The 23508-nt window shown below is 39.4% G+C and overlaps 1 protein-coding gene and 1 long non-coding RNA gene across 5 annotated transcripts in view; one reads left to right on the top strand and one right to left on the bottom strand.

Annotated features, from left to right (window-relative positions):
• AFAP1 (actin filament associated protein 1) overlaps positions 1-23508 on the top strand; it is a 109483-nt gene that overhangs the window by 23425 nt on the left and 62550 nt on the right. The window contains exon 1 of one of the 4 annotated variants that reach the window (XM_064418760.1): positions 4998-5020. The exons of 2 other annotated variants lie outside the window; for them this stretch is intronic. The gene's annotated coding sequence lies outside the window, so the exon portion shown is untranslated. Of the gene's footprint in view, positions 1-4997; positions 5021-5080; positions 5100-23508 lie in introns of those variants that run through there. One more of the 4 variants, XM_064418757.1, reaches the window with a different exon arrangement.
• Positions 151-5081, bottom strand: LOC135299552 (uncharacterized). The gene is made up of 3 exons (XR_010361521.1): positions 4665-5081; positions 4150-4230; positions 151-268 (listed from the first exon to the last, which is right to left on the bottom strand). It is a non-coding gene; the product is annotated as an uncharacterized LOC135299552 (long non-coding RNA).

Below are 23508 nucleotides of genomic sequence, written 5' to 3'. Positions count from 1 at the left end.
AGCTCAACATGGGCAGATAAGGGAAGAGCTGAGTGGGGTCATGGATGGGAGCTGCTGTTCTGGCTGCTTCCCAGCGAGGATGGGGCTGAGCTGCAGAGGAGTTGTTACTCTACCTGTGCATTCCCAGAATTTCCTATGTGAACCTGTGGAGATATGCTCCCAGAAGTCTTGGAAGGCCCATATGGAAAGGCAGGAGTTTTGTTATGTGTGTGTGGTAGAAATCCCACACCTGAACTGGGTTATCCACTGAGCAGTGCTGCAAATGTTCCTGTAGCAAAAGACATGTTTTATCAAATATTTAATTATGAGTATCATGGTGTTTGCTTGGTTGATTATGTGGAAGGTATGAACTACTGAACAGCCTGTAAATATTTGCTAAGCTGTAAAAGTCACAGGAAACTGAAATATTCTGGATAATATTAAAAAAACCCTTGAGAATATTTTCTAGCTCTTTGTACAACCTATCTATAAATTAAATTGTAAGTTACATTACTGTCTTCTCAAATGATAAAAATACTCCAAATTTCATAGTAATGTAGTTGAATTGTTGAGAATTCCAAAGGTTTGTTTTCTCTGTGGTCCAATTTGCTCCATTGACAAAGAGGAAAGCATGTGGTTAATATTACTAGACAAAGTACACACTTTTATTGATGGAACTGCTTTCATTTACTTGGTTTTGGAATACATGGGTTTACTTAGGGAAAATCCAGATGCAGATGATTAGATGAAAGGGAAAACCACCAAAAACAATAGGATGAGACTAAATCTGTGGAGCCACCATAATGTATCCGTGTTTCTGGATCGCTATTTTCCCCTAATGAGTAACAGGACCCGGAAACCCTTTAACATATGTTCCATTCACAATGAATCAACTCACGGTTTTACTCATATCCTTTTTATACTTTTATAAAACAAAATTTGGATCTGGTTCCAGCAATTTAGAAATGTTTTATGGCAACTGAGTCAAGGAATTTGGCAGGTTTTGCAGTTTGGAAGGCCACTGGAATGTTTTGAAAAAGCTGTACTAATGTCTTAGTAATAATGAGGTAAAAGTAATAAATTTTTCTTTGTTGCAAAAAGTAGGATTCTAATTTTTATTTGGATAGCTAGAGGTTATTCACTCTAGGAGATTCCTGTAGTTTTGTCTTTCAGATGATAAATTCTCTGTAAGGAAGGAGTCATCCATGGGGAGCCATCTGACTTTTGTCTGTATTTGCATGGAGATGGATGGTTTGATTTGATTGGAAGAAATGGACTGTCCTTTTTTGTTAATAGCTTTGTTTAGATAAACTTGTTTAACAATGCAAAAGTTTGTGGTCTCTTTCCTTATACAATTACAAAGTAGTTATGAATACATATTGATTTTCTAATATCAGGCTTAGTTTTTCAGGGAAGTAACAGAAGGGCAATGTAGGATAGAGTTTTTGTGTTTAACATAAGGGCCAAGAAGGTGCCTAGTGCTCCCTAGAAATTATGAGAGTATAATAACATCAAAAAAATCTCACGGCTCTTTCTTAAATACTTAAATGTCAATGAACCACCATGTCAAAATGTTTCATGTGGGCAACATGATTCTGGCATAAATAACATGATGTTTTTTTCTATTAAGTTTGCTGCCTAGCAAAGTATGTGTGTGTTTTTTGGCAGTAAGCAGTAACAATTCTTAACAAACAGAATCTTGTCACTGATGCTGCACTTTTCCAGAAGGACTGGAAGGACTGGATAAGAAATAAGTGCAAAGGGTTAAGGAGCTGGTTTCTTGCCACAGTATTGTGTTTAGTATTTTAGGAATACAGCTGGATCTTCTTGTAAATGAGAATACTACATGGTTAAAATCAGGGTCTTCAAAGTGTTGGTGTATTTACTCCATTATGTCAGCTAACCTGGTACACGAGGGCCTATTTGTACAGGAATTGTTGGATCATTTTGTTTGTGCAGAAGTTACATTGTCAGTGGTTTGGCTCTGGTGTCCTTCCTGAGAGTCAGGCTGTGTTCAGTGTTTGATGTGGTGGTTAGAAGAAGCACCTTGGGGGTCTGACCACTTCCATCAGTATTCAGAGGACTTCACCATGTTGCAACACTTAGGAAAAAAAGGTGTCACAGTTGTGAGAGACCTTAAATAAAGTCAACATAGGCTGTACTGGAAGAACATGAAGAACCTGAGAGTAAAATGTTGCAATCTAAATTTCCAGCCTCCCCTATCTGATCATTGAGGGCACTGGTTCCTGACTTAGAGAGGAATGAAGCTTGAAAACCACCAGGAGCTCAGCAGGGTTAGCCCATCTTTGGATCAGCTTACAGAGCTGGAGTTACTCTGAGTTCTTGTCACTGAGGGTCACTCCTTGGCTACCAGCAGAGAAATGATCCTTCTTTGGCTCTCTTAGACCTTGAGACTGAACAGGAACCTTGAGATGTTGATTTTTTGTTAAGTGGTATGTGATATGTGTGCCACTGGGACACAGACATGGAGCCTTTGGGGTTTAATATACCTTTGCATGTGCTACTGAGATTAAAATACACTTGTAACTCTGCTCTGCAGAGCAGGTGTCCCATCTGCCAGGGACAGCAGAGGCAGCAGGAACCTGGGTTTCATGGGCAGTGAATGCATATGGGCACAATTATGCAATACACAGGTGTTGTTTCTCATTTGTGTTTTTATAAATTTACAGAACTCTAGGGAAAAACAATGTTTGCTCAGTATATTCATATTTTGTCATAAATTGTTAATGCCTTCAGTCCAGTTATTCTGATAAATTATTAATTTTTCACCATTTTGTACTCTTTTGTATCTTCACACAGGATAGGTAGCTTGTTTCTCACTGGAGCATTAGGAAGGGAATATATCTGGTAACAGCAAGACTTTCATGAATTTGAAACAAATTAAGTTAGGGAAAACAGAAAAGCAAACAATCTCAGACTATCTATTAGCGTTTAAACAAAGCTGTATTTCATTCAAGATTTTTCATTTAAAATACATATTAGTAGATCATAATTACTTAATTTTTTGTTTTATTTTTAGGTTTGATTTCTCCACTCTTGGTGCCATAAAATCAGCAGTTACTTTAACTAGCAGTCACATCATTGACAATCTTTGCAGGTTTTTCATTTTTGCAGTTCATGTTTACCAGATACTTTTTTTTCCTCTTAAAAACTGTTTACTCATAAATTACTTACCTGTTTCAATACAGAATGTGAAATAGTCTGTGTACTTTTTCAGTAGATGCTGAAGAAAAAGAAAGTAAAGTTGGGCCACACAATCACTACTGGCATTTGTTAGGATTGTTATGCTGTATAACAGTTTGCTTTTACTGAATATCTTTTTGATTGGCCACCAAGCCTTTCCTGGACTTCTAAAATTTGACAGTTGAGTCATGTATGTAATTTCAAAGATTATAGTAGAAATTTGGAATTGAATTTCAAGTTTTTGGGTGTTTGACTTCATGGCAATTCTAATTTTTAGACTATTTTTTAAACTAATAAATCTACTAGTTCAGACAGATGCCAAATACATAGCTTCTGCCAACCTGGCTATTTTTTTCCCTTTTCCTCTCTAAATACAAAAATAAGTCTTCTGTTAGTGTTCATTTGAAGGGACACAGTAATTGGATATGTAGGTCTATTAATCTTTAGGTTATTAGTTGAAAGTTGGCCAACCTCAAAGTCATTAACATGACTGAGGCTGTTTCTAGCTAGTGTGAAATGAGCTGGAAGTCTTAACTATTGATAGGCATCTATAATAAAATGCTTTTGCTGCAACTGATGCAGAACATATATATGTAGTGGGCATAATTAAGTATATAAATAGCAAATTTTACATTCCTAGGATGTAAAGAAGTTTTTTTTACCTAGGAAAAAAACTGTCTGTATCTTTGTTTGAGGTCTTCTAGTGGAGAGTATCTTTTGGAGTTTTCCCTTAAATTATCCTGCTATGCCTGCTGGGCTTTTGGAAATAAGACTTCAGTTTTCATGACTGATATGTATTTCAGACATGGTAGAATAACCTTCAGTATAATTACAATGTCTGTGTGTGGATGAAACCTTGAGATGAATGTAGCTTTGATCCTGAATGGAAGGGATGTAAGAGCTGTGTCTCTCCCAACATTAAGATAAATACTAGAGGCAGATGAGATTAAATGTGGAAAAACCAACCTGAGCATCTAGTCCTGCAAGTAGTGGTACTGTCGTTGTAGCTATAGTAAATCCTCAGTTCATTTCACACTGTTTTGCAATCTTCTGGATATTAATGGAGATAGTAAAAGCATTGTCAATATGTTGTAACTGTCATCAGAAGACTTGTTCTGCAGACATGGGCCTTTTGCAGAAAGTTCTGTTTGTAATTCAGATAAATCAACTTAAATGTATTAAACTTAAAAACACCCCACACATTTGCTGTTGTAGATGCAAAAAAAAAAGTAGAATTAAATGTCTTCAGAAATATAAGTCTTTTAATAGGCTGAGATCTGTCACAGCCATAGATCCCTGGAGCATGGAGTATTTCCCTTTTGGGGAAGGGCTGAGGGAGCTGGGTCTGTTCAGCCTTGAGGATGCTGAGGGGAATCTTAAAGGTACATACAAATATCTTAAGGGCAGGTGTCATGATGGTGGGGTCAGGCTCTTTTCAGTGGTGCCCAGAGACAGAGTAGGGGCAGCAGGCACAGACTGACCACAGGAAATTCCATCTGAATATGCGGGAAATCTTCTTTATGTTGAGGCTGAAAGAGGACTGAAACATGTTGTGGTCTCCTTCTCTGGAGATGGGCACAACCTGCCTGGATGCAACCCTGTGCAACCTGCTCTGGGTGAAGCTGCTTGCGTTGGACTAGAGGATCTCCTGAGGTCTCTTCCATCCCCAGCCATTCTATAATTCTGTGACAGAAGGGTGTGAGAGTCTCACGTCACTTTTCACCCACTATGACTAAAGGAGATGGGGAAAACCTTCATGCAGAACATCAAGCTCTGCCTCCTTGAGTGAGAAGGAGCAGACAGGGTGATTACAGAAAGAGTGGGAATGAATCTTTCGGTATGTATCCTGCTGTGTTTGGATGAAAGAACACCTTCCTGCCAGAACATGTACCAGCCTTCTGAGGACCCCAAAGAAGGTCTGAATCTCTGAGTAGCTGAGTCCAGAAGGAGCATGTTTTGAAAAAAGTGACTAGTCACATAAATTCATATTATTATTACTGTGACTGGTGTATTTTGCTTAATATCTTGTAGGAGCGAACCTTAACAGCTGATAAGGATGAGGGTTCCCCAGGTGTCATCTAGCCTGCACCAAGTCTCTCCCAAAAACTCGCAGATCTAATTCTATTACTGTTTCGATATGATGCTCTTCACTTTGAGAAATCTTTCTTTTTTTTTCTTCCCTCTTTTTTCCTTAGCCACTTCATCACTGATAATAGAAAGCAAGCACTTGCTCTGCAGCTCAAAGAGTGGTTCCGAGGCTTGGCTGTGTCTTTGTACATGAAATGCTCAGAAGGGTCTGTAGGGGAGAGACTCAGCTTCCAGCAGAATTTTTTGTGCCTCAGGAAATGCAACTTGTGCCATCATCAGGTCTGTAGTGCCAAGAGGCAGTGGCCTAGTATAAAAGCACTGGCAGGAAGTATTTAATGAAAATCTAGAAGTCACTTCCGTGGAGACAGCTCTGAGTTTTCACTATTTTAATGTCAGCAAAGCATTCTCTTGAAATTAGAGTGACTTGTGGAACGTATAAATGGATTTTGTGATTAAGCCCGACTATCGAAAGATTCTCAACCTCAGAGTAAGGCGTTAGCAAGAAGAACAAAAAGCAGTTGGAAATTGAGTTGCTTTAAATTTTAAAATTAATTTCAGAGTAATTTTAAAATTAAAATTACAGATGACAGCACCTGACTGGATTGTTTTACCAGGGACTTGGTTGGGTTCATGATGAATACACCAGATCTGGCAGTTGTGCAGCTCCGGGCTGAGATGGCTCTTACTCAAGGAGAAGGAATCCTTCCTTTTGCACTCAGTCGAGGTGCACTGCACTGCTGAGTCCAGACCTTGATGGGGGGAAAAGCCAGAAACCCACAGCAGAAAGTGGGGACAGAGCAGCTCCAGCCTTTCCCAACAACCAACGTCTGCACTGGGCTAGGGGCAAGGAATTGCATTTTCTAGCCAGATGTGCCAAAGGAAAAGGATCCAAGTTAACTTTTGTGTTTGCTATAGGTTCTGCAGGTCTGTTCAGAGTGACATTTCCCACATGCCTGAAAGCATGAAAGTGTTTTAGGACTGTTTCTTTTACTACAATTGTCTCTGATGTAACAGGGATTGTTTTTCATAAGAAACTATATAAAAGTAGTACATTATGGCATTGACACTGTGTCCAAATTGATGTTTTTGTATTATTTAGAAAATGTTCCAAGCCAAAGGCAAAATGCCCCAAATTAGCTTTGAAACAATATAACTCAAAGAAAAAAATCGTCCCCTGGATAAAATCCAGCTCTGGAAAAAGAGAGAATTAGATTGTCATCCTAACTGGCACCAGCTCCTGCGCAGCATTTGGCAGATTGCTTAGGTCAGATTTTAGCTGTAGTGTTTATGATTAAGTGAAGAGGCTCTGGTTTCCAAGCAGGTTAATATATAATGATATTTTAACTGATAATTTGGGCCAGTTCTCTCAAAAGTGCTGAAAAATTTGAGCTTTTGGGGATTTTAGAAATGAATCAACAAAATTCATGTTTAGGAAAGTATGTAAAATAATGATGTAAAGACAAAGACTTAAGTGTCCTTCTATTAACAAAATTACTTCAAGGAATTCTAATGCCAAAAATTAATAGGCATTTGAAAAGAACGAGATGCATGGCTGTTAGAAAGGCACAGAATAGACTAAAATAATAACAGAATGATCATTTTTTCCTTTCAAAAATAAATACCTTGTGTTCATCATAAATACTACAATTGAGAAGATAGTGCAAGTTCCAAAAGCTTTTATTTAGCTCATTTTGAATAGAATTGGAATGTATTTCTGCTTCAGAACAAAAGTTTAGAGAAGAAAAAAAGAAGTTTCCCATTACAGATGATTTTAATTTACTTCTAATAAATCTGACTGGTATTATACTCATTCTTCTGAGCTCTTATTGGAAACTGCCTGAGCAGAAAGTTAATTTTTCCTGAAAAGTCACACTTCCTCCTGGATGTGAGTAATAACGTGTATGTTTATTTAGTAATTTATTTTTTTTTTAAACTAAATAAAAGACCTCTCCAAATACACAAGGCTGCCAAGAAGTGGATATTTGCCTGTAATTTTCGTGGTAAGTTTCCAGAGCATCTTTTTCTAACATATAACACTGTTATTCTGAGGTGTAATAAAATGTTCTTGTGCTCTTAAAGCATTAAAAATGGCTCTGAAGCACTGGCTATAAATGAGAGGACCTTATCTCAGTACCTCAGGTTGGTGGGAGGTTTATATTTTTTCTTGATAGGAGACTTCTGTGCAGGTCTTTGGTTCTCAGAGGGGATCTCTCACTACCCCAGATGGTGTTTGTGCTTGGCATATTGCAATTCAAACCTCCTGGTGCGGCAGTTTCCCATGATCTTGAGGAGAAGAGAGAATAATGGTTGAGGTGGAGCAAAAGAGCACTGGACCTTCATCATAGCATTTGGTTTTTGCTGAGGAAATGGCCATTTAACCCTTTACTACCTTTGCCTTCTAGTGTACTCTTACTAGACATGACTCCTTCAGAGGTGACCCTTGGCAGTGATCTGTGTGTTCCTATAAAATTCCTTTCTCTGGAGGCTCTCACAACTGCTCAGTTAACAGCAACATGATGTTACAAACAGGGAAACTTCTTAATTCTTGGATGGGAGCTCCTTTGCTTCCACCTCTCTTGGCTGCCCTGGTGAAGCTGGTGGCTCTGGCACACAGTTCAGCATCTTTTTGTGAAAAGCACAGCTGGACAGCTGTATTCCCACCAGACTATTACATTAATGTTCATCAAAATTATACACTACCTGTTTTAATGTACCTAAATCCTACTATAAAGGGGACTTCTGTTTTCAGGAATTCAGCATACTCTTGTACAATGCCAAAAGAAATAGCGGGTAGGAGACTGGGATGAAACAGAGCTAATGCGGATTTTCTGCTGAGTGAATGTTTGGACTGTAAACTCTACAGTGGTTTGGGCTATGTATACACACTTGTGTTCTAAGGAGGCTGATCTCAACACCAGTGTCCAACAATAAATAAGATTTTGCAAAGAGAATAAATAAAATTTTGAAAAGAGAGATAAGGCTGCAGCCTGTCCAAAGCTGAAAGGCAGCAGAGAGGCTCATTAGGAGGTGCTGAGCCTATAAGAAAACATTAAGATTCAATGCCCTTGGAAAACATGTGTAAATTTAATGTGTAAAAGAATTTCATGCAATTAAGTGAAACCCAGAATAACAAGCAAATAAACTATGACCCAGACTACTCCTTGAACTCAGCTTTGCCCTTGACTTTTCTGCTTTTTCACTGCCACCAAGACATGCTCCAGTGTAGAGGCAGAAACAGGGACAATTTGTGATGATGGAATCAAGTATTACTGAGGTCCTGCCAAAGCAGATGCAGCCCTTTTCTCCTGTCTGTCCATGTCTGAGTGCACTGTTGCCAGAGATCCAGCTTGCTAACAAATGCACAAAGACAGCATGCTCCATTCCATAATTTTGGTCACTTTGGTGTTACCAGACTTCTGGGAAGTTTCTTATTCACCCCTGAGAAGCAGGTAACCCTGTCTGGTGTGTTTCCTACCCTGTGGAGAGAATTATTAGCAAAAGATACATTCTTTGCTGTTACTTTATATTTATACTTTTCAGTTGTATTTTTTAAGTTCCTACCATTCGTATTATATCAGTTGTTTTCTTTGAATTGTGTTTACTCTCTTTGAAGTTCTTATGTTATTTAGCTTCCTATTGTTTAAGTGGGAAAGACTAGAAGACAGATGTTTATTTTTTCATTTGGAAAAACTTCACCATTACTTAGACCTCCTAGAAGATTAAACCCTGCCAAAGCACCAGTGACCTGTCCTGTGTCCTTTACTCAAAGGAATATATTATAAATAAGGATAAGTAACAATTTCTTACTGTCTTGTGCAGGGAAAGTTAGAAATGACTGAACAAATTAGACAGAAGGGTTGGATTGCTTGCTGGCAGACCTTTGGGATCATACTCTGCTTACATTTTACTTCTTGTCATGCTTTCAGATTTCTATAGCTGAGAAACCACTTAACAGTTGGATGGCATACACAAAAATTCTTATGTTGCTTTCATATATGTGTTATAAAAGACATAAACAATATTATTTTTATCTCCAATGACAAGGTGATAAAAGGCCCCAGAGGAGGTATTGTTTGCTTCAGTACATTTCATGGGTCCATGAAGAACCAGAAGCATATCTGCTTAGTCCTCTGGTATTTTTCTTCCAGCCCTCTCATTCTGGAGGAGCAGAGGTGTTGGGGCATAGCTCTGTCTGCTTCCTAGGCTTTCCCTGCGGGTTTTGTAGCCAGGATTGTTTATTCTCCAAATAGGTTTTTGAGATGGTATTGGAGCTTCTTGAGGCAGAATTGTTGCCCTGGTGTGTGGCTGAGGCTTCTCTGGCTTAGCCCTGCATGGGTGCCTGTCTCTAACTTTGGTGCTGTGGTGGTCCTCAGCTGCAAATTCTGCAAATCTGAACATACAGGGCTTGCAAGACACTCCCTGACAAAATGTTTTCCCAAGTTGATATATATTCTGAAAAATGCCATCTGACTGTGATGATTGCCAAAGAGCAGTGTTTTTAAGGCACCACTGCTGAACCTAAAATTTATGTCAAGGGCTCAATGAACCCTTTTCTTTTAGCTTTTAATTTGAAGCCCTGCTGACAGCACTGCTCCATTGATCTGCTCCATGGATCACTGAGCTGTGGCCTCACAGAGCAAGCTTTGGGAAACTGTTACCAGAGCTCGAAAGAGTGATATTATTAGCTCACGATTTGCTGCACTTAAGTAGTGCTCCCAAAGGAGCAGAGTACTGGACTGAGTTTTCAGAGTTCTGAATTCACCTCTGTTTTTGCCATTTATTTTTGTAGTGGTTGTGGGCAATTGCTTTTCTCCACAGTCACTTAGTTGTTGTTCTTTTAACCTTAGAGAAAGATAATTGGTAAAAGACTTGATGAGACTATGGAGAAACAGCAATCCTCAAGTTCCACGTTGATGTTTGAGACTGGGCTTTTATGCCTTGTTTTTTTTTTTTTATCCATAAAGGGAAGATACCAACACTCAAACCTGCAGCCTCCTAAGCTGGGAGGCTTAATGAATATTCATTCAGTGCTCTGAAGAGTAAGTACCTAAGAATTTTCCAAATAATAGTTACACCTGCTGACTTGTATTCTAAGCCCCCTTCCACCCTTGATCTTTCATTATTTCAATATATAGTCTCTCAGGGCTGTGGAACTGAGACCATTGGAATTTAATAATGAACATTTCAGAGTTGTGCATGCGGTTTGCTTGCATATGATGATAATTTTCACCTATCGTTTTATTTCTCCATCTTGTTGTTTCATTTAGGATGAGCTGTTATAGTGGGATACAGTTTCACTGTAGTTTGTGATATTATTTTTTGCTAATGTCATTATGTCAGAGGATGACACAAGCCACAGACTGTGCCCTGGCATCTGCAGCCACCAGTGGGGGTGATGTGTTGGCACGGTTGAGTATTTTTGTTCTGAAGCATTTATTCCTTTATTCTGAAGCATTTATTCTTTCTCAGTATGAGAGGTTAAAAAAGGAATCCAAGTAGTTCTAATTAATCCATGCTGCAGATAATCTCTGGCTTGGCTTGCAATCCAGTCCTCTTCCTCCTTACTCCTGGACCTAGGCAATCCATTTGCCTGCAGGCTAGTGCAAGGCAGGAATGTAAGTCTGGGGCTCTGTGATTGTCCTTCCAGGCCAGACTCCTTGGGCTGGGGAGACTGGGTGTCCCTCTGAGCCTGCACCTCCTCCTTGGCAGTGGCTCAGCATCCTTCAGCTCCGTGTCAGGGTAATGAGGTGAGGGGCCCTGGGGGCCGAGCGCGCTGCCAGGATGGCTGTCAGCCCCTGACTTCTGGCCAGCCATCCGAGCAAGTCTGGCATTGTAGGTCGAGGAGAGGCTGGAAACTGGAAAGTCATGAATGCTTACATGGTTCTGCCATCATCATCATCGTGGTTATTATTATTTATTAACATCTGCACATCTGGTCAGGCCCTGCTGTGGCTTGTGCAGAGGCAGCTCCTGCCAGTGGGATCTGCCTCCATTCACAGGGCTGGGACAGTCCTGCAAAGTCAGGGAAACCTGCACAGTTGTGTTGAAACTTCTTCATAAAATTTAATGTTATAAAAGTTTATATAATAGTAAATTCTATATGTTTTTGACAATTTGTTTAATAGTTTTCTAATGCAAATATTTAATGATTTACTATAGAGGAGTTAGGGCTTTTTTAGGATTAACAAAGCATTTCTCTTCTTCAGTAAGAACTTTCCACTGCATTCAGGTCACATTATTTAGATCCACATTTTCATTACAAAGCCAAAGACAAAAATAAACAACACTGTCAAAAAAGGATAAAATTAGTCACATTATCTGGAGAGGGCCACAGCTTGATTTGGATTTTCAGACGTGCTGAGTTAGATTATCTCAGCAGCCGTTGACACTGGGAGAACTTTACCATTAATGGGAATCATTAGAAAAGGCTTTTTGGATCTGAGATTCCATCTCAAACATTCAGTGTATGTACACATTCAACATGTATATATTTGGTCTGTAGGGCTAATTTGGTGTGACAGCACAGCAGTTAGACTGACACCAAATTTGTGGATTTAGAGAACTGCAGAACACAACGTTTTTCCCATTTTTCACTGGTCTCCCCATGAGGGAAATACCAGAGTGTGCACAGAACTGCCCTGGCATGCAGTGTGGTTGGGACACCAGCCCTGTGTGTCCTGTCACTCCTTGTGATATGTCAGGAAACAGGACACAGGGGACAACATGATTCTTTCATTACCCCACCATTGTGTGTTCCTAGGATAAAAGGAATTTCAAAACAGCCTGAGTTTATGACTACAGCCCTACGAGCTTCATGGAGCATTAATGTAGGTACAAGTGTGTCTATGGTTGTGTTCCACCATCAAGTTAGTCCAGCATGACTGGGTATTGCTCTTAAAAACTTTATCAGAGCCCTGCTTCAGTCCATCCTGTGGCTGCACAAGCACACATGCCAGCCCAGGGAAGAGGCAGAAATGACAGCCTGGCTTTGGGAAAAGCTGTGGTTTGGGAAAAGCGCCCAGAGCTGCTTCTTTGGGTGGCAGTGCCAAGTTCTGCTCTGTGACAGTCTTTGTGGTATTAAGCCTGCCTCAGTTTCCCATCTGTAAACCACAGAGTGCTGCTTTGTAATCCAAAAGGATGCTAGGAAAATGGAGTAGTCTCCAGTGCCATGAGAATGAGCATTGCTTTCTAAAAGTTGGGAGATATTTGCTCTCCTGTTTCTCTGACTTGAAAAATTGCAAAGGCTTTTTTTAGAATCCATGCCTTCATCATAATGATTTCTTGATTTAGCTATTAGTCAGTTTTCATCACTTTGCCATCTGGAATGAAAAGGAAGTGTAAGCTGATTCTGCCTTTCTTCATATTTCTCTTAAGGAAACTGGTGGTAAAAAAAAAGTGTAACCATGAGAAAACAGGTTAAATAAGCAAAGAAGACAAAAAGCCTTACCCCAAGCACACATTTGCATCTCTCCTATAAACAAGCTATTTAACTGAGATAAACCTTTCTGTTTTTCTTCAAAGAATGCTGTGAAGGTTCATGGATTGTGAATGACCCATCTTCCTCTTGTTTTTCTTCTCATGTTCCTTCCACTTCATCAGGACCACCTGGTCTTTTTGAACTACTTCTCTGCCATTCTCAAATGCTCCAAAACAAGGGCTTATTTAAATAGTTCATATTTTTCTCTTTTCTGCCTTTTACCAGTTGTCTGTCCATTTCTTGCTTCTAGGAGGTGAACAAGGTTGCCTAGCATTATTTTATTGTTAATGTATGTATCCATCCTGAGCCCCTATAAATGTGGGGACAGATCTAGGAAGGACTAGGACATGATGGAACATTTTTATCCTTTCTAATGTTGTTTGGGTTTTTGGGTTTTTCTTTTTTCTTTTTAGTTCTAGAACTTTATTAGCTATAGCCATGGTTCTCAAACTGCAGCTTAAGAAAAAAATGGTTGCAAACATTCATCTTAGCAGTTTCTTCACTTCATTTTCAAAGTGCTTTAAACAGAAGGGAAATGGTTTGTGCTTTGGATTTTTGTAGATATATACATTTTGCTTGAATTCCCCTAAAAGCGGCTAAAGTGGATTTGACTGCTCACTTTCTTACTGTCAATAATTTCTAAATAAAATCAGTATGTTGCAATTTATATATATGGCATTGTCTCTCTGAGACTTTTTCTGGATTAAAGGCCATAGAACTAAGATTTGTATGAGAATTGTAACCACAATAATATGCTTGATTTTTCTCACATTTTGCTTTTCTTCATGCAGTGCATATCAGATGCAAATAGGAAACTATTAGGAATAAATTATCAAGATGATAAAATGCAGTTTCATTTGTTTCCTTAACAGCCATGAACAGCCCCTAGAAATTGGACAGGGAAATGTAATTTATACAAGCAAGACCAGTCCTTATTTTTTGGTGCTTTTGCTTGGGAGATACCTTCTTATGTTCTTTGAAAGAGATGTACACTTTATTAATTTACTTTTTAACTGATGAAGATGTATGGGGGAAGGAGAAGGGGAAAGTGAAAGAGCACAGACTAGGAGGAAGATTCAGACCAGTTTCTTTCAGGGTCTGTGATTCGGTCTCTCTTGATGGAGGACAGATGCTGTGAGATCAGAGGCCGCTGTCACCCCATTTGAGTTGCAAAGAGGGTTGCATGTGTGGTCTAATAATGATCTAAGGAGGATGGATGTAGCATTAGCTTCTGGTTCCAGCAGCCACTGTATTAATTTTCAAGTGAGCAGCAGCAGCAGCAGATGGTGAGATGAGGCAAGGATGCAAATGCTTGCCACGGACAGCTTTTGTGTTTGTGCAGGGGCAGGGCTTGGCCACTGCCTGGGCAGCCCAGCTGGTCAGTGCCAGCCCGGCTGGGAGGGATCCTCAGGGGCTCAGTGCCTGACACCAACCAGCCTGACCCTGGCTCTTTGTGCTGTCATGCAATGGGATAACTTTTATAGAGAGTCAGCACATTTTTGATAATAACCGAGACCAACAGATGCATCAGGCTGTGGTTTCCTAGTTAGGTTATGAGTCTGGGAAAAACAAAGCACATCAACTCAGGAAAATGTGCAAACTTGCTATAAATTCTGATCATTGCTGTTCTGCTTTTTTTCTTGAGGGAGGGTGCTGGGGGTTTGCCTTTGAGATCTCAGTGGGAGGACATTTGGCAGTGCATCTTCTTTGTTACTCAGGAATATGGGAAAAGCTGGGGAACACCTTTTGGCAAATGTGGCTAAGCAAACCATCCAGGATCTCATCCAGACAAACAAGGCACTGGATTGATGGGACACCCAGCCCTTGGTGAAGCTCATGTTGATCAGGACATTCCCTCAGCTGTGACAGAAGTTTGATGAGGACAGATGGACATGCAGTGAACCTCTCAGTCATAAAATGTGACTTCCTTGCCCAAGTGATACTGCTGAAGTGTGCTCAGAGGTAATTTGTGCTTGCTGTGTAGTTTGAATATAGGGTTTTGTTATTAACCCGGTGGTCCATTTTTATCTTTATGATATCCATCAGCTGACACAAGTGGGCAGTCACAGAGAGAATATGCTAAAGATGTAGGTAAAGTGTTTTTCTTCTTCTCCCCTGTGGCCTGATAGGAAGTTTTTAAGTGCTGTAACAGTGAGGAGCTGATGTTGTTTGTACTGTTCAGTCCCAGCACTTTTTACAAACAATAAATTACCTCCTTGACCTGAAGAAACACAGCCAGACTCAGAGTGAGTGAGAGCCACTGGTAACATTTTGGACATACATCCTCAGAGCTTAGACATATTCTTGGAACATGGAATAATAATATTATTTTTTTCTAAATACCACCTCTCTGTTGGAAAGGGCCAGGTGTGCGGGGGAGGATGGAGCTGGCACAGCTGCCCTGGCTGGTGCCAGGGTATGTTCTGGCAGCTGCCCTGGTCTCCCATCCTCAGAGCTGCATTCTCCCACTGCTGGCAGCAGGAACAGACATCTGACTGTGTGTCTGCTTTGCTCCTTTTGCATTGCAATGAAGTTAGTGCCTTTTAGATGTTAGTAACTAAAACGCTTTTGTTTTTCCTCTCTCTCTGAACCCATCCTGCTGCTTGGGTAGTGAAACCGATCAGAAGGATTGGGAGGTTTTTTTTTACCATGGGAAAACATTTGCAGGGTCTGACCCAAAGGTAGATAAAAAACCCAGCTGCATGACGAGACGTGGTGCAACTGTTGGTCAAGGGGGAATGTGAGGATTACTGCTGAAGGGAATGCTGAAAGAAAGAGGGATTTCATGGGAGAGAGGCAGGCTGCCTGGCAGGGAAAAGGGAGGCTGTTCCAGACATGTGGGGCAGTGTGACCAGATGTAAAAAAACCCCAGATAATGTCCAGAAAACAGAAAATGATGCAAGGGGAGTGCAAGTCATGGAGGTAAATTTCCCTGGGATCTTGTAGGTGAGTCTGTCTAGCACAGTCTGTATTCCAAAGAGGTGCAAGGCTGATTGAATAGAAGAGGAAAGGTGGCTGGAGCAGCCTGAGAGAAAGGTGTTGACAGCAGTTTATTACTGTTTCTTAAACATATGTTTTCTGGTTTCGTGATAAATTTAGAACTTAGCCATAATTAAAATGAAATGTCTGTAAAATACAAGTGTTTGCTGCATGTCCAAGGTTGCAGTGAATTAGTTGGGCTTTAGTGAAACTGCATGAAATACGTCAGATAAAGACCCATAGTTTTGAATAAAGGTTTTTTTTTTGCTTTCATTTTTTGTTGTGAGGAGTAATTTTTTTGTTGGTTTTGGTTTTTTGGTGTTTTTTTTGTTTGTTTGTTTTTTGGGTTTTTTTTGTCTTCTGAATATGTCTTGTTTTCTGGCTGATCAATACTGCAGATGAAAATCCCCATCCATCAATACTATGGATATTGAAAATAATTTACCTTCCCAGTTAGTGTATTTCACATGGTAATTGCTGACACGGTGACAGCTTCTTATATGAGATTTGTGGGGTCTAAATCTAGTCACAAAAATTGTGCCAGAGTGTTTGTGCTGCTCTCTTCAGCATGCTCAGTTTCAGGTCCCATCTCAGTGGCATTGCCAGGGCAATGAGCCTCTCCTGTACTGCTGCCATTATTTAAAATTCCCACAGTCACTTCCAGCATTCCACGCTAGAATATTTAAATGATGAGGTTTCTGTATATTTTAAAGGTGGGAAAATGAAATTTTGTGACAAAATTTTGAATTCCAGTACAGTCCCTCAAGTGGCAGCATTTCAGTTGACTTACTGGACCAACTTATTATTAGTATATTCTTTAGCACCTCTATGTGAAAGCGCACTTGTTTGAATTCTGATTCTCCTATTGTAAGAAAATATAACTTAGTTTCAGGGACTTAGATTTTCATGAAATGCACTTTTTGACTTTATGTTCTTTTAGAGAGAAAATGTAACCTTTGATGACACAGTAATAAAGGAGACAGAGAAGGGGCCTGGAGGTTGCTCTGTGGAGCTCCTTTAGCAGGTGTGGATCCCACTGCTGGCTGATCCTTCCCTGGCTCAGGGTGCTTGCTGTTGCCCTCCTTGAGCAGCCTCTGTCCAAGCCCAGAGGCTCCTGGATCAGATCCAGGCTCCCAGCAATCTCCGTGCTGGCCATGGCAGGGATCCATAGGCAGCTTTGGTCTGTCTCATTTTCATGCTGCAGAGATGTGCTGAGGGCGGGAACTGAAAGGAGTAATTTGCCTCTGGCTGGCTGAGCTCAATTTTTTTAAATTTATTTAATTTTTATTAACTTTCAGAACCGATAGAATTAAAAGTTTATTTAATTTTCCTGTCTTTCTAGTAACATTGAAGGAGAGCCAGAAGGAGGACAAATCAGAGAGACATTGGTGTATTTCAGAGAATTAACCTGAGGGGTAGAGGGAATTGAAATTCCCTATTTTTGAATTACAGCTTTCCTACTTTATCACAGCTAGCTGAATCCACTGTTGAAAGGCATATATTGCTGTTTTCAATAGAGAATATATTTCATGCATTTATGGATCATGTGTGTCATCTGTATCAATGTGTACATCTATTAATAGAAATTTTCAAAAGCCTGACAGAAAAAGCAGAATGTGCTTCTCTCCTTGGGGAGACCATCAGACAATAATCAGTGTATGGCAGAAGTTACTCATTGCATAATGAACCCAGCAGTGAGAACTGTCATATAAAAAGTGTTGTAGGACGAAAAAAAGGGGTTCTTTCCCATCTTCACAACCAAATGTGAGAGCTTATGGATCTATTCTTATAAAATGCAGTATTATCTCATTTCTGGCTCTAATTCAGTCTGGAGCTCCAGATTCACAAAGTGAAAACTGTTCTTCTATTGCACTGCTCACATGGATGACATGATTTGACTCTGAACTTGAACAATTTTTGAGTTTGCTGTTTGACATGAATAATAAAATTATGTTGCTCAATACAGAAATACCAAATTATAATGTGCAGTTCCTACCATTGCCATATTTGTATTTCTTTGTCGTTGTTTTGCTGTTCTGTTTCTCCGTTCCATTGACCTCCTTAATTTACTGTCTCACATTTCTTCTGGATATGTAATTATTTGTAACTTTGAAAGAAATTCTACCCTAAGAAGGGTTCTGTGTTCAGTTGGGGAGCCAAGTGAGGAGCTCCCAAGGGGTGCTGCAGTGCTTCTCTTTTTTTTTACTGCCACAGGTCACTTGTTTCTGTGTGTCTCAGCCTTATCTGAGCCCTATTTCCCCTGGGATTTGGAGACAGGCACAGACTTTCACCTCCTACCACAGATTTTCTGTCCTCGTCATCAGAGGGAACTGCTTTTCTTCTGTGGATTTGGAGCCCGTTCATTAATTCTGTAGTGGCTGTTTATCTTTGGTGGTTTGGGGAGAGGGAGGAGGTGAGATAATGCAGGAGCCAGCAGAGAGGACCTGCAGTGGCTTGTCCTGATGGGACCATGTCAGCTGATACTTTCAGAGATGGTTAAATGCAAGAAATTCCAGTTTCCTGGAAATGCAAGAAATTCCAGTTTCCTGCCGCAGAAGGGAGATGGGAGTCCAAAAAGAAAACTGAACCTGAGTGCCCACAGAAAGCACAGAGGAGGAGGGTGAGATTTTCTCAGCCTCCTGGGCATCCAGTGAGGGTGAGATCCGTGTTCATGTGCTTTACAAAGTTTGTTACATTTCTTTTGGGAACAAAAGAAATCTCATATGGAAAACATACTTTTAGATGAAGTCTTGAACAACTTTGTAGAAGTCCACTGTAAGCTTAAGTTAGTTATCAGCACTTTTTTCTCTTTTTGGCTAGCATATGATGAGTTCCATGTAGATAATTGGTAAGTAAATAAAAATAAATGCCTTGACCACTAAGGGGTTTTTTTCTTCTTTTTTGGTTCTTCTTTTGTTTCTTATTTCTTTTTTCTCTTTTTTATTTCTCCTTTATTCATTTTCCTTCTGTTTTATTTGTGGTTTTTTTTTTCTTTTTCTATGAGTCTGTGAATTTGCTTAAAAGCAGACTTTCCTCTCCAAAGTCTGTGGTGTTGCTTAAACACTGGTCTGCCCTTCAAAAAATAAATGCTTTATCCATCCACCCTATGCTAATGGATTACTCCCCAGCATTGCTGTCACTCATTGCATGGCTGCAGGATTTTTGGCATGGCTGTAGGATTCAGTGATGGAGCAGGATTTTTGGCAGCTTGTTTCTTGTCCAAACATTCCTTAGTGCCTTCCCACCTCTTGTTTTATCACCCAGGTATTGAAACTGTAGCATTTGGAGCTCTTTCTTAGAAAGCTGGTTTTGTAAAAGCTCTCTTTTCCGTGAGAACTGAAACAGAGAAAAGAAGGAGAAAGAGGAATACATGTGGATTGAGGATAATCATTCATTGAGGATAATCATAGATATGCATGAGATGGAGGAGTTTTTAGTAGATTTGTTTTGCCTCTCTTTGCCCCCAAGCTATCTGGAGAGAATCTTTGTGACAGGCCAGGGAGTGCCAAATTTTAAACAAAATACGATTTTTTGCCAGTTTTTAGAGGGGTGTAATTATTTTTATGCTAAAACACTCCAATGGAAGTCCATATATATGTTTTACTTGTGTCATACTAGTTCTTCATCTGTAGGGCTTCATTTGCTGTTTAGGGTTCACCCCTTTATAATACACTACCATTCTTTACTCTAATGCCATGTATCCTCAGGCTCATCATCTTCACTTCCTGAAGCAGGATCTAGCATATTTATCAGGGAGAATCCATCACACCTTGTACATTGTGGTTCTCAGGGCAGCAGAGAAGGGTGAGTGCAACCAAGAGAAAACTCATCAAATGAGAAGTCTTATCTCCTCACAGGGTGTTCCTCAAGCAGCAAGACTTTTTATTTCTTGGGATGGGATTCCAATACAATTTTCAAAATGTCAGCTAGTTTCTGGTGGCATATTGAAAAATTTAAAAAAAACTTTTCCTGCTCCTAAATATGCTCTCACTGCCTGCTTTCAGATTTTGTGTGCTTCTGTGTGAAAATATTTTCCTGGATAATGACAAAATTGTAATAAAAGGAGTTTTTTATTTTTTATTTCTAATATCCTGGATACAGGATATTAGAAGCTGCTTTATAGGATTGAGTGGAAATGCATCAAGGTGATTTTGTATTTTTCTTCATAAAGATTTTCGTCTCCTTGTGGCTCTGCAATTATTGTAGTATCCCTGATATTTATAGCTTTGTAAAAAACAGCCATGGTTTCCTCAGCAGTAGTCTGTTAGGATGAGCTTTTTAATAAAATATTCAAATTACAGCATCCAAGACTGAGGATAGTGACACTATTTCAAGAGAAATGGATAAAAGCCTGAACTTCACATTCTGCTTTATATTTTAAATGAGAACATATGTCTGGTTTCTACAGTGTTGCTTGTGTACCCAAATACCAATGAGGTTTTTTTGAAAGATTGGGAGAGTCTCTGTGTTTCAAGAAGTTTTTAAATACAGGTTGAAGACTGGCCTCAATATTACCCATTAATCCAATTAAATTTGTTTGGGGAAGTCAGGTGGGATCACCCCCCCATGAAAACAGGGCTCAAGATGCTGACATAGATTTTTTGCTTTCCTGGAAGAATACTTCATGTAAATACACCTCTCTCCACAAACAGGTAGCAAGTGAAAGTCTCTGGCCTGTATTTTATACAAAGTCAGATCAGGTGATGTCTTGTGGGTCTCTGTTCTAGCCTTCAGCTTCTGCAAATGACAAACTAAACAGAGAACAGAAAATGTAAGCACAGAGAAATTTGATTCAGCAATTTTCAAGGAACTGATCAATAGGATCTTCTAAAAAACTGAAGCTCAATTAAAATTCATGTTGCTTTGGTAGATTTGTATACTTACGTATTTTCATAGATGCATTTATAACAGACATGCAGGCATGGAAGTGAAGTTACTCTGTGTGGGAGGTTTGTGCTGTATGGACAAGAGAATAATTAATAAACATATTTCCTGTCCTCCTTCCTGGATTTGCATTTCTTTTTCTTTAAAAGTTCACTAGTGTATATTAGCTGAAAAATTCTTTCAGTCGTTTGTGCTATGGCAGGGTTAAGAAATACTGTAATTGCTAGGTCTGACCAAAAACAATCTGACCATTTTTCTCATGAGTTCATTCTTGTCATTTCTTCTGGTTTAAGCAACCTTGAAATCATGTGTGTGATAGAGAACTGTCCCTACAATTTTTTTCAAATCAACTGGAAGTGAAAACTATATTCTTTTTAAAAAATGGTTATAAGCTAGTATCTGTAAACATAGATTTGGAATAATTGCATCATTATGCATTTTTACTCCCATTTGGTTTTAGTTCTGGTTTGGAACAAAATCTGCAGTGTGATGTAATTGCCTTCTTCTGATTATCTTTGCCTCGGTGTATTCTGTTGCTGGCTTGTGTATATAGTTTTTATGTGCTGCCATTTGAAAAACTTTAAAACTCCTGAGAGCTGGTCTTGGAAACCCTGCTGGATTTCTCATTGTTTTTTTATTTGTCCATGGCAATTACAGCAGCCCATTAGGGGCCTATAATTCCTATTGAGCATAGAATGGACTTCTCATCATTTAATATGGAATGTGATTTTGTTCCTCAGTCCAGCTAAAATCAGCTTACTGTTGTGATTAGCATCCCTGGGCTCCACCCTGCCTTTCACCACCTGCCACTTATCAGCAATTCCTTTGGCAATGAGAGTACCGCCAAAACTGTCAAATAAATTGGCCCCTTTTTGAGAGCCTTCTTCTGATTATTATTCTTTCTTTGTGGTGATGTCAGATTTCCAAGGGTAATCTCTCACTGGAGGAGTATGTTTTTCTTTGGTGCTTGCATCACCCGCTCTTTTTGAGTCTCCATTTAAGAAATAATGATTGCTTACTGAAAATATGTAGATTTTCTGTTACTCAGTTCCTTTTTCTTTTTTTTTTTTTTTTTTGTGAGCACATCTCCACATTTCTAGGAAGGAGAAAATAAGGCTTTTTAATCCAGAAAATCAGCCAAGGGTTGATAGCAGGGAAACTTGTTTCTTCCTCTGAACGTACAAGTTTGTTCCCATCTTGGAAAAAGGAGTTTTCAGTACTTCATTTCAATACATTCAGTGTATCTTATCCATCCTAGCCAAAATCCTCTGCTGGGGCAGTTAAATTGCTGAAAATCTTCTTACCTTTACTATTTCCCACACCTATACCTTTGGTGGGCTGGTCACTGTAGGTCAATGGGAAGGGGTCACCAGGGACTGCAATGCAGATTTCTTCCAAAGCCATAGAGAAAAACCACATATTTGGTGTCACCTATGGTACAATGAGGAGGGATTTGGGCTGGTGCCAGCTCCCAGAAGTCTCTCCAGTTGTGGTTTTCTATCTCTTGTCCTCTTGCTTCCCTGTCTCCTTCCCTGGTAACTCCCTCTTGCTCTGTTTTCGTTTCTCATTGTGCAATCCATCTGTTTATATTAGATTATAAGATCCTGAGAAGAAGGATGTGATAATTTTTAATAACTTCACGCAGTTGTGTACACTTTGCATATCAAAGGTATCTGATGCTTTCATCCTTTTTCCCTTCCTCGAAGTGAAGGTTCTCAGCAAAGAAGTGAGGTGACTGTGGCATACAGTATTCTTTGGTGAAGAGGTGAAGGCAGAGCTCCCTTTCAGCCTATTTACAGTCCCTTGCCTTAAAGAAATCAGGAAACATAGCATTGCAAAGAAATATTAGTGCAGTAATATATGCAATTACTAACTGTAATTGCAATTACCAACAATAAATATGGCTGAACTATCAAAAATATACATTTCTTGTGCTTCATACTGATTAGGTTTCATAGTGATTGCTGAGATTGCATGATAATGGTAGCTTTTGAAAGCATATCTCATATCAAGTAACTGTTAAAATATTCATATATTCTGTAACTAAAATGAACAACAATAATGCACTTTATATTAAAAGCATACTTAAAAGCTGGAGACTGCTATACACAGAATGGAATATACATCTTATCTCTAAAGTTTATAATTTGAGAAAAAGATAAGAGCTGATTATTTGGGTATTACTTTTTTTTAATTATTATTTCTCCTAGAGTCTCGTGATCACTTACCACTTTGCAAATCTGAACCTATGCCTTTGTGCTTCAGAAAACTGTATGCTGTATATATGTTGTTTCATAATTTGAACAACTCTGGAAGTAATAGGGTTGTTGTGAAATACTTTGGATTTCTGACAGATTTCTAGAGAGCTTAGACAGCTACAAAGAGGCAAAAAAAAATTACCATTGTAGCCGTGGGATGTTTTTCATGAGCTACATTGTGAAGTAACACAGACAGTTTTCCAGTCATTTAAAATATCATTTTTCTGCCAATATGTTGTGAAAAACTTTGGAAAACATAATTCCTGAAAACGCGGACAGTTTATGTAATGGCAGTACTACTGCTCAGTTGAATAAAAGAATATCATCACCAAGAAAAACTTGGGCAAGATGGAATTACATGTACAAATGAATAGTGTCTTTGAGAAAATTAAGGGTTAAGAGTCTGGAGCACGAGTCTTAAGAAGCAGTATCTAAGAGAGCTGAAATTGTTTAGACTGGAGAAAATGGGATTCAGGGTGGCCATTATCTACAACTACCTGAAAGGAGGTTGTAGGTAGGTGGGTGCCAGTGTTTTACCCCAGATCAAGAGAAAATGCCCTCAGTTTGCACCGGGGGATTTTTAGATTGGATATTATGAAAAATGTCATCTGTGAAAAGATGGTCAAACATTGGAAGAGG

This window comes from Passer domesticus, chromosome 4 (genome assembly GCF_036417665.1).
Source record: "Passer domesticus isolate bPasDom1 chromosome 4, bPasDom1.hap1, whole genome shotgun sequence".
Classification (NCBI taxonomy): domain Eukaryota; kingdom Metazoa; phylum Chordata; class Aves; order Passeriformes; family Passeridae; genus Passer; species Passer domesticus.
The sequence above is the reverse complement of the archived record's forward strand: the minus strand, read 5'-3'. Positions and strand labels throughout refer to the sequence as shown.